Here is a 17,480-nt window from a genome sequence, read left to right as displayed (position 1 = left end):
AATGTGCCATCTAATAAATGATTGAATGAATGAATGCCTAGATTGGAGTCTGAAATCCACTCTAAATTTTGCAGTCCACTCAGGAGTCCTGATAAAGAACAAAATGGAAACCTAGGAACTAACATTCCTTTAAATAGAGTACTATTATTAGTTCAAGCGCTTTAATCCACAGTCCCACATTTCCTAAATCTGCACCAGCAACACACACAGATAAAGAAGGAATCGAGAGGATCATGAATGTGGTTTATTTCATGCAAGAAGAAACAAATTACTTGGGAATAATTGACCAGTCAGGACTGTTGTTGAGTTAAGGTGCATCAATGCATTGGAGAGAATTGGACAAGTTTCTGAACAAAGCGTGTAGAGCAGGTTGGAGAGACAAAATGGGAAAATGGAAATGAGGAAAATAAAATGTGCAAGTACAATGAACTCTGCCACCTCTTCTCCCCCCCCCCAATTTTTTTTTAAATGTGTGCCAGAATTGGTTGTTTGAAAGAGAAGTGAAGCAGCTGAGAGCAAAGGATGCGTGTTCTTTAAGCTCTTGGGTATCAAATTAAAATTACCTATTGAGTTATGTCATCTCGTAGATTGCACACACTCCAAGTCCAGGCTTATGTGAAGATAGATCTGAGAAGGAAATGCTCCCTTGGAAAGACAGCGTCTGTCATCTCAGCACTGTACATTTAGTGGTCTTTGGATTTTGGCTAACTGATGGAGAAAACAGAGTTCCTTTGAAGGAACTATGGTGGAAGCATTTTCTTACTCCACCCTTGATTATTCCAAATAATCATCATCACCACCATCATTTTGGAAGCCCTGGTCTGTGTTCCTCTGTAGATCTGTGTTTCTATAATGAATAGAAAAAGAAATGAATGCTCCACATTTGTTTCTCATTTGCTTCTATGAGAAACAAATGAAAATATAGACACAGATGAGAGAAATGAATTAAAGGACTTTCCTTTCATTCGCCCCATATTTTCCCCACATTGCTTAGCTAACTGATACGTCTCTGGGACATTCAGTAGGGAGGGAGAATTTGGAGAGCTCTGAAAGTGACGAGATCATGAAAATCATCCAATCTAAAGCTTTAGCCCAACTTATTCAAAACGTCTTTGGGTTATTCCATTGCCTTGTTTGGCAAAAGACAAACTGAGAACATCTGTAGGGAGGAAAGTCTTTGTGAGTATTCCTTAATGGGCAAGTAAATAAAACTCCAATTTGAAGTACAAAGCAATGGAAAGTTTAGAATATGTCATCTCCTTTTCAGTTGCTTATAAAATGAGGCACTTAGTCCAATCTGTCTGAAACACAGGGTCTCACAAAGCTTGAAATTTTCATAGCATTCATATGGAGAAACCCCAAAATTATAAGCATCAAAAGAGTGTGGTGACTGTAAAGTTGCAGGCATCAAAAGACTAGGTCTCCATTGTAATCAGCACAGAAATGAAAATGTGAATGATAAACAGTGAATAAAACAGTAATGAAAGAGAAATGAAACAAATGAGACAATAAGGAATGGGGTTGCCAGAAGGAAAATGGAAAATGGAATGAAACAAAAAGTGTTCAAGTGCATGACAGTTTCTGTTTCTTATTTCCCCAACCTTAAATTCAGTTCTCCACATTACAGCAGCAGCAATTGGTTATATTTCATTTTTTAAAAAGTCTTCATGAAAATTCATCAGCATTTTAGTGTGAATTTCTTTTAAACTACACCTTTTTGTATGCAGTTTCAAGTAATATACAAATTTTTGCAATCAATTTTCCTCATTATGGTGTATTTTTGTATGCTGTTTTCACTAATGTCTTCATTTTTATGTGCACTTTCCTCCCCATTTATGCATACACCCTGGTTGGTTGGAGAACTGGGATATCTGCGTTTCCGTTTGCATGTTGGTTCAAGGTGTGTAAGTAGCTCCCCATTATTGCTAGCATCCATCTGTTTCAAGAGACAATGGAGAGCATCTCTGAGGGTGAAGTCAAAGCACTGCATTAGCAACACTGAAGTGACCTCCACAGGGCACAAGCCTGGGCAGCGTGTGTCAAGGTCCTGGGCTACCCAGATGACAAGTCCCTCCCCCTCAGCCTCGCTGGAGTGGTCCAAAGGAAAGCAGAGCAATGCATTTGGGACCAGCTTGGCTGCCAGAGTTTCTGGAAGGAGGCATACAAGTTGCCATCCAACTGTCTTAGGGACTCCACTCCAGATTTGTGTAGCGTTTACTCCCTAGCCTTTTCTTCTCCTGAAGATATCCCACAAGGCATTCTCATTAAAATGCAAACAAATGCAAATTTCTCCCCCACCCCTACTTCCCCAGCATCATCTGAATTTGGTGAAAAGGAGAAGTAAAGTGACATTAGCAGACTCATGATGCATCACCCTACATCCCTAGATGACCTATTTCTGTGGTTTCATATAGCTGTTAGCCTAAGAGCCAAAGGCCCATCCAATCCATTATCCTGTTGTCACATGGGCCATAGAAGCTTATTGAAAACTCACAAGTTGGACCAGAGTGCAGCAGTGCTCTCCCTGCTTGCATTCTCTGTGTTGAATAGCAGGAAACAAAACAGCCAAGTGGAACTCTATAACAGAGTTGTCATAGAATGAAGCAGTAGTCTCATGGCTCCACCTTCTAGAACTGACCAACCAAAAGTTAACAGATCTAGGTAGTTGGACAAAAAGGACACACGAGGAAGTGTGGTATTATGTGAGGAAATGTTCTATAATGATGTCCTGTTACTCAGTAAAGGGATGCGGGTGGCGCTGTGGGTTAAACCACAAAGCCTAGGACTTGCTGATCAGAAGGTCAGCAGTTCGAATCCCCATGACGGGGTGAGCTCCTGTTGCTTGGTCCCTGCTCCTGCCAACCTAGCAGTTCGAAAGCACATCAAAGTGCAAGTAGATAAATAGGTACCGCCCCGACGGGAAGGCAAACGGCGTTTCCATGCGCTGCTCTGGTTAGCTAGAAGCGGCTTAGTCATGACCCGGAGACTGCATGCTGGCTCCCTCAGTGAATAAAGCGAGATGAGCGCCGCAACTCCAGAGTCGGTCACGACTGGAACTAATGGTCAGGGTCCCTTTACCTTTTATTACTCAGTAAATCTATCTGCATTCTGTTCAGTGTTACAGTGGTACTTCAGGTTACATACGCTTCAGGTTACAGACTCCGCTAACCCAGAAATAGTACCGTGGGTTAAGAACTTTGCTTCAGGATGAGAACAGAAATCGTGCTCCGGCAGCAGTGGAAGGCCCCATTAGCTAAAGTGGTGCTTTAGGTTAAGAACAGTTTCAGGTTAAGAATGGACCTCCGGAATGAATTAAGTACGTAACCAGAGGTACCACTGTATCCAGACATCATGGCAAATAGTCTACAAGGCTCCCTGTCTCAAAGGTTGGTGCATTTTTACAATTGGTTGGGCAACTTGCTAGTTTGCCAAATTCTCTGGGTGATTTTTGTGTTTTCTTCCAGAAATGTGTATACAAAACTCATTATACATTCAGCTAGCTATCCATTCACTAATCAACCATCCTTTGTGAAGTTCTGTATATTGTTGATAGATTAACCCCCGGCACACAATGAAAGCAGTGTGGAGGATCAAACACCCAAGTGGTTGAATGCCGGAGAGCTAATGTGCTGAATACTGCAAACTTCAGAAGGATCATAAATTCAGAATCAGGCATTTGTAGAACCACATGAATACCTGAAGTGAATATATGAATTCAAAGTGGCCAATTTGTTTCAATTTATTTCTGGTTGATACTGTTAAGTCTGACATATGTAATGTGATTGTGCTAACCTGCAAACAAGATTTGACCTCACAGGTATAATATAGGAACAGATGGCCTTGCTAGAACTCTGGCGGCATATATTAATCTATTTTCTCTTGCTTTGCGCCTTGCCACTTCCCTCTCCTCCTACACTGCAAACCTATCTTTTCACAGTCTTTTTTTAAAAAATAAAAAAATCTTAATCTCACCTTTTGTGCAATATCTTCTTTTCAGGAAACTACGCTATCTGATTCTTGCTTAATTATACCCTGTTTATAATCTTTGTTGAATTCCTCTTTGTCTTACAAAGGTATGTCCTGGGCACAGAAATGTGCATACAATTTTGATATGCTACTTTATTGTATTATTGATGTTTATATTTTAATGTATGTAACTATATCTATATCTATCATCTATCTATCTATCATCTATCTATCTATCTATATCTATCTATCTATATCTATCTATCTATCTATCTATCATCTATCTATCATCTATCTATCATCTATCTATCATCTATCTATCATCTATCTATCATCTATCTATCTATCTAATCTATCATCTATCTATCTATCATCTATCATCTATCTATCATCTATCTATCATCTATCTATCTATCTATCATCTATCTATCATCTATCTATCATCTATCTATCTATCTATCATCTATCTATCATCTATCTATCTATCTATCTATCTATCTATCTATCTATCTATCATCTATCTATCATCTATCTATCATCTATCTATCATCTATCTATCTATCTATCATCTATCTATCTATCTATCATCTATCTATCTATCATCTATCGTCTGTCTATCTAGTTTTTATATTTGTAGAGCACTTGAAAGGCTGTTTTCTTTTTCCATGGTTGTTGTTGTTACTGCTGCTGCTAACAACAACAAAAACAACACACCTTTGTGATTTAGCTGGATACATCCACTAACATGATGGGAAAGAAGCCATTTTTTGACAAATGTTTTTCCTGTCTGCAGGTCCCCAACCCTCCAGAACTGATTTAATAAATGCTGGTTGGAGGGAGAATCAGTGAGAATTGGACCACCTCCTCCAGCAACAGCACAAGGAAGATGCCTTCAGTGCCCCTCAACATGTATAGCTGCAAATTCAGAAATAATTTCTATAATCCTTAAAACAAAAACAAGCACTTTTCACCCTTGCCAAAAAGACTGGGCTCAGGGGACCTGTGTGACTGCTCAGTCTGCTGTGTTCCTGCTAACTGTTGACCAGCTACCTAAAAGCCCTTCTTGCTTCCCCTTCTTAGGGTCCTTTATCTTTAAACCAGACTTGCACTGCACAGCCATTCCAATAGAGGGAAGAAAAGTGTCCATCCCCAAAGCTATGGATTAGGTGTGGCTGTCCATGGTACTGAAAAGAGGCAGGAGCCTTAATAATCCAGTGCGTAAGATAACAGGCATTCATGGGAGCAGGGGGAAAGCACAGGGTTTAGAGGAGAACAACCTGCAGCTGCCTTATTATTAATGCAATATTACTCTCCATTACATCTTTAACATAAGAATTACCATGAAGCACATTATGTCCCCCAGTGGTAGCAGGAGTCTTTAATTAAGGAGATCATAGGCACCCTAATCTATTGGTTTAGTGGCCTGTAGACTAGTTCTTCTAATACCGCAGCCCCTCTGGCAGAGTTTCAAATGACAAATCTTTCAGCAGGGTGCACTTGTGTTTCAAATCTTATCTTATCTCAGGAGCAGGGATTGTTACAATTAGCAATTTCAGAGTTCCTTACATCTTTCAAACCGCGGAGGGGAAGAAAAAAATTAATTCGTGCACAACGTCATTTTAGAATAATAATAACACACTTTCCTAAAGTGTTTCACATTCATCACACAGAATATGATTACATACCAGCTCTGCTGGGTGTTACTGAAAATCAAGGAATAAGCACACCTCCTCTTTCTTCAGACAGGGCTGCTGTTTGTAGCAGGGAGAAGGGAAAGGGAAAGGGGATGAGGCGAAAAGTGATTGTTGTTTTGTGGATGAATGGAACAAGCAGAGGAAACAACAGAGCAATGTTCATCTGCTCAGGATGACAATTGCCACCAAATGCTTCTTAAAGAGATGATTTTTAGATAACAACAACAACAACAATAATAATAATAAATTTGTAAACCCTGCCATGGTTTTCCCAGTAGCGATGTTTGGAAGTGAGAGCTGGACCATAAAGAAGGCTGATCGCCGAAGAATTGATGCTTTTGAATTATGGTGCTGGAGGAGACTCTTGAGAGTCCCATGGAATGCAAGAAGATCAAACCTATCCATTCTGAAGGAAATCAGCCCTGAGTGCTCACTGGAAGGACAGATCCTGAAGCTCAGGCTCCAGTACTTTGGCCACCTCATGAGAAGAGAAGACTCCCTGGAAAAGACCCTGATGTTGGGAAAGATGGAGGGCACAAGGAGAAGGGGACGACAGAGGACGAGGTGGTTGGACAGTGTTCTCGAAGCTACCAGCGTGAGTTTGACCAAACTGCGGGAGGTAGTGGAAGACAGGAGTGCCTGGGGTGCTCTGGTCCATGGGGTCACAAAGAGTCGAACACGACTAAATGACTAAACAACAACAACAACAAAACCCTGCCCATATTGCTGAGTTGTCCCAGCCACTTTGGGTGGCTTTTTGTTGTTGTTGTTGTTATTTGTTTAAACCCATTATGTTATCTGGCTAAAGCAGCCAGTTCTGCTTCACAGAGGACAGTCCTCTGTTTGAAGGAGTGGCCTTTTTGTAGGCCTCTCTGGTCCACCTCCAGTTGAAAGAGAAAGCCGGTATTTAATGTTGCCGATCAAGGGCTAATACCTGGGGCCACATTCACATCCTCCAATTCAAGTGGCATGATGCTACTTTAAACAGTCAGGGCTTCCCCCAAAGAATTCTGGGAATGGTAGTTTATTAACTCCCCCATCACCTCCACAGAGCCACAATTCTCAGGAGGAGCAGGATTGATTATTAAACCATGCCATAAATGCGGGGAGGGTTTCCTCCTAACAACTCTCGGAACTCTTAAGAAGCTATAGTTCCCAGGAGTCTTTGAGAGGAGCCATGGCTGCTTAAAGTCATATCACAGCACTTTAAATGTAGAGTGTGACTGTGACCCTGGACAGCAAACTGAGCAGGCACACAAATCACCTGGCCGCAGTTTCCCTTATTACGGTGAGATGGTTTCTAATAAAATTTCAGCAATTGTTTCAACTTTTCCATCTTTATGCATAAATTAGGGTCTCCTCTTTTGTACCCCACTTTGGAGATAGTTTCATGTTTACTGGCAAGGCGTAACTGACCATCCTAAGTCCGGCAAGTTGAGAGAGACTCACATGAATCTTGAAATGCCTTTATTTACCAGGGAAAGTCCTGGTAATAAACAGTGGCGGAGCTACATGCTCCGGCACTGGGGGGGGGGCAGAGAGCAGGCAGGGGCTGGCGCACATCAAAGGGGCATGGCGCACCCCCAGCAGGGGCATGGCAAGCATCCTGGAGGTGTGATGCGCTGCCCGCAGGGGCGTGGTGCGCATCCTGGGGGCGTGGCGCCCAGCACAGGCGGGTGGGGCAGCCGCTATGATACCACACCGGGATCACGCTGCCAGGGGCGGTGTGCTTCCCCTGCATTCCTCTTCCTCTGCCACTGGTAATAAAAACTGTCCTTTTTGCATCTTTAGTTTGCATTTTGTAGATACCTTTTTTCATTTTCTTTTTTTGAAATGTTGTTCATTTTCTCAAAACATGCATCTTATTTCATCGTGTTTCAGTAGTGCTGCCATGACAGGACATCAAGGGCTCCAGTCATGAGGGTGAGCGGGGGGGGGGGTGGCTGCAAACTAGAGAATCCCAAGTTTAAATCCCCACACTCTTCATGCTGTCTGGGGAACTTTGGGGAAGTCACTGCCTCTCAACATACCATACCTGGCAGGATTATTGTGAGGATAAGAATGGAAGGGGAAACCCTGTATGCCACTCTAAAATCATGGGACAAAAGGGAGGGAAATAAATACATTGATATGTGTACAAAAACTACTTTCCCTAAAAATCCTGGGTTTTTAAAAGACATATTTGATAGTGTTCTTTGTTATTCCAAAAAAATCCCCCATAGATCTTTTTTTAATCCAAAAATGGTACTGATTATTTTTTTTTTACATGGAGCCAGCCCTGCTACACTACCCTCTTCCTAATTTCCATAAGGTGCTACTGTTCATTGCTTATTTTAATTACTTAAAAAACTGCACACACTCATACTTTGCATTTTGCTGCAATATAAGTAATGAGCCCCTGACCCACGTTGCAGAGTAGCTTCTGCTGAGTCATTAATTGTATGTCTCCCAGCCTCAGATTGTTTTGGTGAATGAGAGATGGAATGAGGATGGCTGTGTTATTTTTCATCTCTCTCTCCCCCCCCCCCCCCCAGGTTTCCAGAACTGTTTTTACACTCTCATCTTTTTCATGCGGATCATTGATTCTACACCTCACAGTCCCCAGCACCACACACAAACCCTGTATAATCTAACTCCTGGGAATCAGCAGCTGCATCTCCCAAAACACTGCTATTTCCCAATCCAGAGAAGAAGAAAAGATATTCCAAATAGTCTCACTAAAGCCAAATGTTCCAGCCGATACCTTCTCCAGAGCTCATAAACTGAGCAGCAGCAACAACTACAACAACAAATCTCAGGCTTTATTTTATGAACTGAACTATTAGAAAGAAGTTTAAAGGGAAAAGTGGGGTGCATCCTCTGTCAGTATTTACATTTTCTCCCATTGCTAGATGTGTGATTGTTACATCACATGTCTGTGTTTACATTCCATGATCGGAAAGTGTGGGGTAAAGAAGCCAGTCCTATCTCTTCCATTGTATGGTACTTTTGTACTCTCTCTCTCTCAGAGAAGATGTGAGAGGGATGCCACGATTAGTTTGACCAGTAAAAGGTAAAGGTAAAGGGACCCCTGACCATTAAGTCCAGTCATGACCAACTCTGGGGTTGCGGCACTCATCTCGCTTTACTGGCCGAGGGAGCCGGCGTACAGCTTCCGGGTCATGTGGCCAGCATGAGTAAGCCGCTTCTGGCAGAACCAGAGCAGCGCACGGAAACGCTGTTTACCTTCCCACCAGAGCGGTACCTATTTATCTACTTGCACTTTGACATGCTTTCGAACTGCTAGGTTGGCAGGAGCAGGGTCCGAGCAATGGGAGCTCACCCCATCACCCCGTCACGGGGATTCAAACTGCCGACCTTCTGATCTGCAAGTCCTAGGCTCTGTGGTTTAACCCACAGCGCCACCCGCGTCCCTTGCTTTGTCCTGTATATATTACTTAATAAACTTAAATGCCACACCTCACAATATCCACTTCCAGCTTTACTCTGCTGTTCGAGTGTGCACATATTTTAGGATATGTGTCACTGCTATGCACCAGGACTGAAGAGTTATGGAATTTCCCGTGCTGTGCTCCAGAGGGAAGACACCTGGAGAGGTTTCTGAGTTTGGAGGCTTTGTGACGCCCCCCCCCCCGGGGTTCCCGTCATCCCCTCCCCCTTCGTGTGTATGTAGTGGGGGGATTGCCCATCTGTTTTTCAGGAGAGTCCACCTTTTTCCCTTCTTTTTCTTCAATGTTTGATGGAACAAAGAAAAAATGCTCTACAAAGATAAACATCAAATATCAAGCTCTCCTTTTAAACAAAAATATTAAAAAGGAAATAAGTGGAAAAGAACAAGAACAAGAAAAAGATAAAAAATTCTGATAATCTCTGTCTATCAGCTTTTAAAAAAATATATGAAAATCTTACTTCCTAATAACATTAAACTCTTCTCATAAACCAACCATCTATTTTTCAGTTTTCAAACCTTGATGTGGCTGGATTTCCCCACAAGTTCATTTTCTGTATTGCGCAGAAAGTCCATAAGGGTTTCCACCTATTCTTCATTGAAAATGAGGTTTTTAAATAGAGTTGGATGGCTGGCTAACTATCAGAGATGCTGTAGCAGCAGATTTCCTACATCAGCAGGACTCACTGATTCAGTGACTGACAGCAGCTCTCCAAAGCCTCAGAGACAAGTTCTTAATCAAGATAGATAGATATATTTATAAACATCCATTCAAAACAAACAAACAACACATGAATATAGCATAATGTGGACAGTTGGAGATACCAGGTATCATTCCTAGTATCATTTCTATGAGACAAGGCTAAGGACAGTCAGACTTCAATAGATTTTGCTAGGGAGTCAGAACTATATGGCATACAGGGAAACACATCAGTGTGAGGAGGACCTTATTGCTTAGGCAAGGTCCCAACCCAAACAGGAAGTCCTTTAAATTACTTCCTGCCCAGGTGGTCCTAATAGGACATGTGGAACAGTCTAGAACCTGAGGAAACCCTGCCGGGCAGATCTTCCAAGTTCGCCACTCAGAGCTCTATAGGTCTGAAGATACCTTGGTCTAGTCCAAGCAGCTTCTGATTCCAGCCCTCCTAGAGTCTTTTTTCAGACCAAGGGCTACATTCCCATGTAAGCAATGTTCTGGGCTCCACATTGCAAGCGGTGGACAGGGCCAGTGACAAAACCGGGCAGAGAAATTGTTGGGCTCATACCTTTGTAGAGCAGACTACATTCCAGCCACACAGCCAGAGGTTCCCATCCTGTCCCCCAAACACTCAGACTCTCTGTCCTCCACCCAGGGAAGCAAGAGGCATCATCACAGTTTAAGGAGACATTTCCACCAGGTGAACGCACCCAGGAAAGAGAGCCAGTGTGGTGTAGTGGTTAAGAGCCAGTGTGGTGTAGTGGTTAAGAGCGGTAGTCTCGTAATCTGGGGAACCGGGTTTGTGTCTCCGCTTCTCCACATGCAGCTGCTGGGTGACCTTGGGCCAGTCACACTTCTTTGAAGTCTCTCAGCCCCACTCACCTCACAGAGTGTTTGTTGTGGGGGAGGAAGGGAAAGGAGAATGTTAGCCGCTTTGAGACTCCTTAAAGGGAGTGAAAGGCGGGATATCAAATCCAAACTCTTCTTCTTCTTCTTCTGAGCTGTTCTGGTGATGGGCATGGCCTGAGAAGAGCCTTGAAGATGTGTGTGTGTGAGAGGGGGGGTCACCTGAAAGGCCACATTTGGTCTGCAGGCTGGATGTTCTCCACCCCAGATGAAACAAATGTCCTTTGAGCTGGTTCTATCTGCATACACCTCACAAAAAACAACAACTCAGCAAGGAATTATCTGCTTATGAACCAAGCTCCGGCAATATGAATAGTCTATGAAAATTATGAATAATTGGCAACCTTATCTGGGCGGCTTACAGGATCGCCATGCTTTGCTGCAGCGGTGAAACTGTGTCATGCTGGGAGAGTCCAAAGCAGCCTAAGCATCACTGGGAGTTTCAAGAGAAGTCAAAGGAATTTCAATAAGCTTACTGAAATCTCCCAGAAGTGTTTTGCACATCTGTAAGGTGCTATCAAGTTTTGCCTACAGCAAAATTGGAGGTGAAATCAGAGAGTCCTGTAACACAGCTGTAGGAATTTCAATGGATTTTTTTAAAAAGCATTTCAAGTTTTGCTTTTAAAAAATAAGGTGTGGGTGTATTACATATTCCAAAAAAAAAAAAAACCCTCAACACTTTCAAGCATATATTTTCATAGATCCAGTTGGTTGTGTTTTTGTGTTTTTTTTTTTTGGAATAAACATGAGACACCATGACAAAATACTCAACCAGATAATTTATTCGGAGGGTTATAAGGTGCCAAATATTCATTTAAATTTGCCCATAAGTGGTTGACCTAAAACTGTAGTTGTCCAGCTGAATCCCAACAGCTGAATCATATATGCACCTACTCAAAAGTAAATCCGTTGGAATTCAATGGGACTTTCTTCTAGGCAAGTGTGCATAAAATTACAGCTCAAGGCTGCAAATAAGGCTTATTGAATCATAGAATTGTAGATTCAGTAGGGTTGCAATGTTTCAAAAAGTGAGTTTTTTTGGCCAAGTTGTTAAGCTTTTTTTCTGGATTTCCCCAGACATTTTAATGATTTCTGCCTGGACGACAGAATCCCGGCTATGTCCAGTAAATTCCAGATGTATAGCAACCCTGAGGGTCTTTTCGTTCCAGCTCCTGAAATGCAGAGCTTCTTACTTTTGAATACATTGGTACCTCGGGTTACATACGCTTCAGGTTACAGACTCCGCTAACCCAGAAATAGTGCTTCAGGTTAAGAACTTTGTTTCAGGATAAGAACAGAAATTGTGCTCTGGTGGCATGGCGGCAGCAGGAGGCCCCATTAGCTAAAGTGGTGCTTCAGGTTAAGAACAGTTTCAGGTTAAGAATGGACCTCCGGAACGAATTAAGTACTTAACCCGAGGTACCACAATTTAGACAATTACTGGTCTAAATTCTATTGGCCTTAGGGCTATTTTGTTGAATCCAAATAGTTTTCACAAGAACTCATGCCCAGTTTTACAATACTGTATGCTGAAATATCTGACAGCCCTATTCTGAACTTCAGGCTGCAATTGTTTCAAGAACCCCGGACGATCTTCCCATGTCAAGCCTATTTGTTGTTGATGAACTTGATAGAAGCTACTGGGTATGTAATTACACAGTATGGCAGGTCCCTTTCGTCCATTCTCAGCCCCATTTTGTGCTTGAAAGAACTCCATCTCTTTCATGCATCACTTTTTCTCTTCTTCTGACCACCATGAAAGTGGGAACTTGTCTTTGGAACAATTTTGAGGCTAATGCAGCAATTCGCATCTGAATGAAATCTCTCTTCTAGTCTACAAGACCTGTGTGGGGAGAGGAGGGGGAGAGAAGGCAGTAGCAGATAAACAAAGAATAGAATGCAAGGCTGTACCTGGAAGAAAAATGATTTTCTGAGATTCCTAAATAAATTGCTCTCTAATTCACAAATAATGCAGTACATATTTAAGTTGTCATAAAGAGTGATTACTGAATGCAAGGCCTAGCATTTATAATAAAGGAAACACAGAGGAAAGAACTGCAGGGGAAAACTGTGCCATAAAAATACAGAACTGGTAATATTCAACTGCTTTTTTCCCCATAAATCACTTGCCAATAAATGCAAAACAATGGGGACACAGCAGGGCAGTATGTGGCATTTTAAAGGGGGGGGGGTTTAAGCTCCCTAGTGTTTCATAAATTGTTCTGCATTGGGGGGGGGGGAGGTATGTTATCCTGTTTTACCTGTTTGGTGTGTGTGTGTGTATAAAGGGGGAGATGTCTATACTTACTTTTCATTGATGAGAGTTGATCACTGATCCTGCACATGCACAGTGCACGTTACAGATAGGTAGCTGTGCTGGTCTGCTGTAGTCAAAACAAAATTTAAAAATTTCTTCCAGTAGCAGCTTTGTTGTTGTTTAGTTGTTTAGTCGTGTCCAACTCTTCGTGACCCCATGGACCAGAGCATGCCAGACACTCCTGTCTTCCATTGTCTCCCGCAGTTTGGTCAAACTCATGCTGGTAGCTTCAAGAACACTGTCCAACCCCCTCGTCCTCTGTCATCCCCTTCTCCTTGTGCCCTCCATCTTTCCCAACATCAGGGTCTTTTCCAGGGAGTCTTCTCTTCTCATGAGGTGGCCAAAGTATTGCAGCCTCAGCTTCACGATCTGTCCTTCCAGTGAGCACTCAGGGCTGAATTCCTTAAGAATGGAGAGGTTTGATCTTCTTGCAGTCCATGGGACTTTCAAGAGTCTCCTCCAGCACCATAATTCAAAAGCATCAATTCTTCGGTGATCGGCCTTCTTTATGGTCCAGCTCTCACCTCCATACATCACTACTGGGAAAATCATAGCTTTAACTATATGAACTTTTGTCAGCAAGGTGATGTCTCTGCTTTTTAAGATGCTGTCTAGGACTGTCATTGCTTTTCTCCAAAGAAGCAGGTGTCTTTTAATTTTGTGACTGCTGTCACCATCTGCAGTGATCATGGAACCCAATAAAGTAAAATCTCTCACTGCCTCCATTTCTTCCCCTTCTATTTGCCAGGAGGAACCAGTGGCCATTATCTTAGGTTTTTTTATGTTGAGCTTCAGAACCATATTTTGCACTCTCTTCTTTCACCCTCATTAAAAGTTTCTTTAATTCCTCCTCACTTTCTGCCATCAAGGTTTTGTCATCTGCATATCTGAGGTTGTTGATATTTCTTCTGGCAATCTTAATTCTGGCTTGGGATTCATCCAGTCAAGCCTTTTGCATGATGAATTCTGCATATAAGTTAAAAAAGCAGGGAGACAATATACAGCCTTGTCGTACTCCTTTTCCAATTTTGAACCAATCAGTTGTTCCATATCCAGTTCTAACTGTAGCTTCTTGTTCCACATAGAGATTTCTCAGGAGACAGATGAGGTGATCAGGCACTCCCATTTCTTTAAGAATATGCCATAGTTTGCTGTGGTCGACACAGTCAAATGCTTTTGCGTAGTCAATGAAGCAGAAGTGGATGTTTTTCTGGAATTCTCTATCTTTCTCCATAATCCATCACATGTTTGCAATTTGGTCTCTGGTTCCTCTGCCCCTTCAAAATCCAGCTTGCACTTCTGGGAGTTCTCGGTCCACATACTGCTTAACCCTGCCTTGTAGAATTTCAAGCATTACCTTGCTAGCATGTGAAATGAGCGCAATTGTGTGGTAGTTGGAGCATTCTTTGGCACTGCCCTCCTTTGGGATTGAGATGTAGCACCTTAGAGACCAACTAAGTTTGTTATTGGTATGAGCTTTCGTGTGCAGTTTAGTGTTGCTTTCAAACATCAGCAAGGAAATTTGCCTGAAGATTCAGGATCATAAATTATGAACCAAGTTATAAAAATTAGGTGGTTTGGTTGAAATCTGTGTGAGATTACTTCTCACCATGAGCACTGAGTTCACATTGGCGGCATGCATTTAAAACACTCTGACTGTAATGACTCCCACCCCCCGCCATCAAATAATCCTGGAAGCTTGAGGGTGTTAAGGGTGCTGAGAACAGCAGTTTTGTGAGAGGACTGTTTCTTATAAGTATTTTTAGAAATTGAAAAAATCAAGTTTAGCAACTAAAATGGGGTGTCTGTGGGGCATTTGTAAGTGTCCTTTCATTCTATAAATCATCCGTTCTTTGCAACCTGCAGCCTTCCAGGGTGACCACATTTCCTGCCTACAATGTGCCTGAAAACTGCTGTTTCAAAAGTGAAATCTCTTACTTTTAAAGAATTCAGTGTGGAAGCAGGTTTTCAAGGGAAAAGGAAGAACTTCCATAAAGACAAGGAGTGACCACACTGACCTCAAGCATTTGACAACCACCTTTCTTGCTTTCTTGTGCTTCAATAAAAGCTCAGTGGACGATAACATGAGGTAATTTCTCTAGGGCTTTTTCACATCCAGAAGGTCAGGCACCTGGGGAGGCTGCAGAGCACAGGATATATGTTTGATAACCACCGATGGCCACCTCACAATGATGTAATCCGCCATGACACCAACCACTACCGGGAGGAGAGACCCAGTGTGCATGCTGGCCACAGTCCGTGTACAAATGCCCATGCTTAGCATTACGCTTAATTCTACTCATGATATTTGCTTTAATGCACACTCTGCTCAAGCCAAATTTCCTAACGTAACTCCCTTTTGTCATGAAATGGTAACTATGGGTAGAGTTATAGACTAGGGCTTCTATTTCTTCTTCAGCATACACTAGGATTGCCACTGAAACTTCATTTAAACTGAAATCTGAAGCAATTTGGGAGATTCCACCACAGCCCCCTCTCAACGTTTACTCCAAACATTATTCCCTTTCTACTGTATCTTCAAATGAGTGATGTTAAAAAGCCTTCTAAAACATATTTTTCCCCTGCTTGGATTTTTATGACTTGTGACATATTCACTATCTGAATATGTATTAACTGCCTAAGTTTCTTGCCTGCTCCTTCGTAGCTCACTCACTAAAAAAAATCCACAAGTAAAACTTTTTTAAAAACACCATTTTTCTTCCTCAAAAGTGGTACTCAGTGTGATTTCCATGACAAAATAATGTGCTTCATCTCTTTAACATTATCAAGAACATGTCACACCTTTGCCTCTCCTTAGAGGGGGAATATCATTATGCACCACATACCAATATGAGATTATGAGAAGTCCACATGCATCCCAATAATTTCATTTGCTACGTCGGAAAAAAAACTGGTGTCTTTCATAAGAAACTAGTAGAAATGTTCTTTTCTTTTTTTCTTTTTGAAAAAAGGAGGTATTTTAATCATAAGGCAACTGGAGTTGCTTATTAGCCTGAATTTCTTATACTGAAATAGTCTTATATATCAGTTTTAACCCCCACCCCTTGTCCCAGGGGTGCAGAAAAAGAGACCTCAGGGTAGGATCTGAGAATCATTGTACTTGTAACTAAGTGGACAAATCACAAACCAGAGGAAGAACATAAGCCTTTAAGAGCTGGGAGAAATCATCGCACATGAGGAAAAGTGAGACTGTGTGGAAAATATATATATGGAAAAACTGAGTCATTTATTTAAATAATTTACAAACCTAACATTTGAAAATATCATGACACGCATGCACACAAACACACACATTTTTATTTTTATTGTAAACTATGAGGTGCCAGTACTCAAATACTGAATGACCCTGAGTTCCAGGACACAATGGCTGCCACACTGGTAAGTACCGTCACAAAAAAGGAAAGAGAGATTTAAACCAATAAAAATATATTAAATCCATGGGTAAAGTCAGCATGAATAATGCCCAACAGTGCTCCCCTGGAAAAGCCTGATTGCATAAAAACAAAATCTTAAGAAGGTGCATAAAAGCACATTGTTGACACCATCCCAATTTTCACCACAATAAAGGTTCTTCAGATGAACTTCCAGATCATGTGCTACCCACAGAAAGGCCTCCCTCTTGTTCTTTCCATTTCTTTAAGAGAGCAAAGAATACAGCTACCATCCTGTCTGATTTTCTAAGAGCTTGTCCAAGACATTTTATCACATGAGGCAAAGGACTAGAGCCTCCCTCCCCATCCTATGTACAGAAGCCAAATGGTCTGGTAGTTGCCTCTTACTCGAACATTGCCAATGGAACAGTGTCCTTCACTGCAACTCCTGACAGGAACTTAGAAAGGACAAGTAGGCTGCGTAGCACACACAGAGCTCTGTTTGTCAAAACCTTGCCACTGCTCTTCAACATCTGCCACCAGAAGCAGCAACCTCACTCTGCCTAATGGTAGGACTGGCCTCATGTGTTCTCCAAATCTTTCACGGCTCAGCTTCCTCAAGTCATTACTGAGAGCAGTCTGCCACTGCCCTACCACTATCATGTAGAAATTCCATCATCTGGTAACCCACATCCAACTACATCTCTTGACCATCTGCAGTCTGTCCGTCTCACTCATCTTCTGCAAGTCAGCTGACTAGATTGGCTGAATCAGGTGATACTTCTGCCAGCCAGCTGCCCACCCAGCTGCATTGCATGATGTTTCTGTAAGTCTTGAGCTGCATCCCAGAACTCTTCTTCATTTTTATTATTTTTTTAGGTCAACTGACATACTTGCTCTCCGGAGCTTCTGCTTCTGGCAAACTGTCAGCTGCAGATGTAATATTTAAGCATGAGTTGTTCTTAAACATTCAGCCTTGTGGAGACAATGGCACACATTATACTCTGATCATCTCAAATAAGGCTTTCCTTTTCCTCCTCTCACTAGCGAAATGTAACCC

At 42.1% G+C, this 17,480-nt stretch overlaps 1 long non-coding RNA gene across 1 annotated transcript in view; it reads right to left on the bottom strand.

The window, feature by feature from the left end:
* Nucleotides 1-17,480, bottom strand: part of LOC309373288 — an 82,831-nt gene that overhangs the window by 1,178 nt on the left and 64,173 nt on the right. The gene's annotated exons all lie outside the window — the stretch shown is intronic.

The sequence above is a fragment of the Podarcis melisellensis genome (assembly GCF_964234715.1).
Source record: "Podarcis melisellensis genome assembly, chromosome: 6".
Classification (NCBI taxonomy): Eukaryota; Metazoa; Chordata; class Lepidosauria; order Squamata; family Lacertidae; genus Podarcis; species Podarcis melisellensis.
Note: the sequence above shows the minus strand (reverse complement) of the source record. Positions and strands in the feature narration are given on the sequence as shown.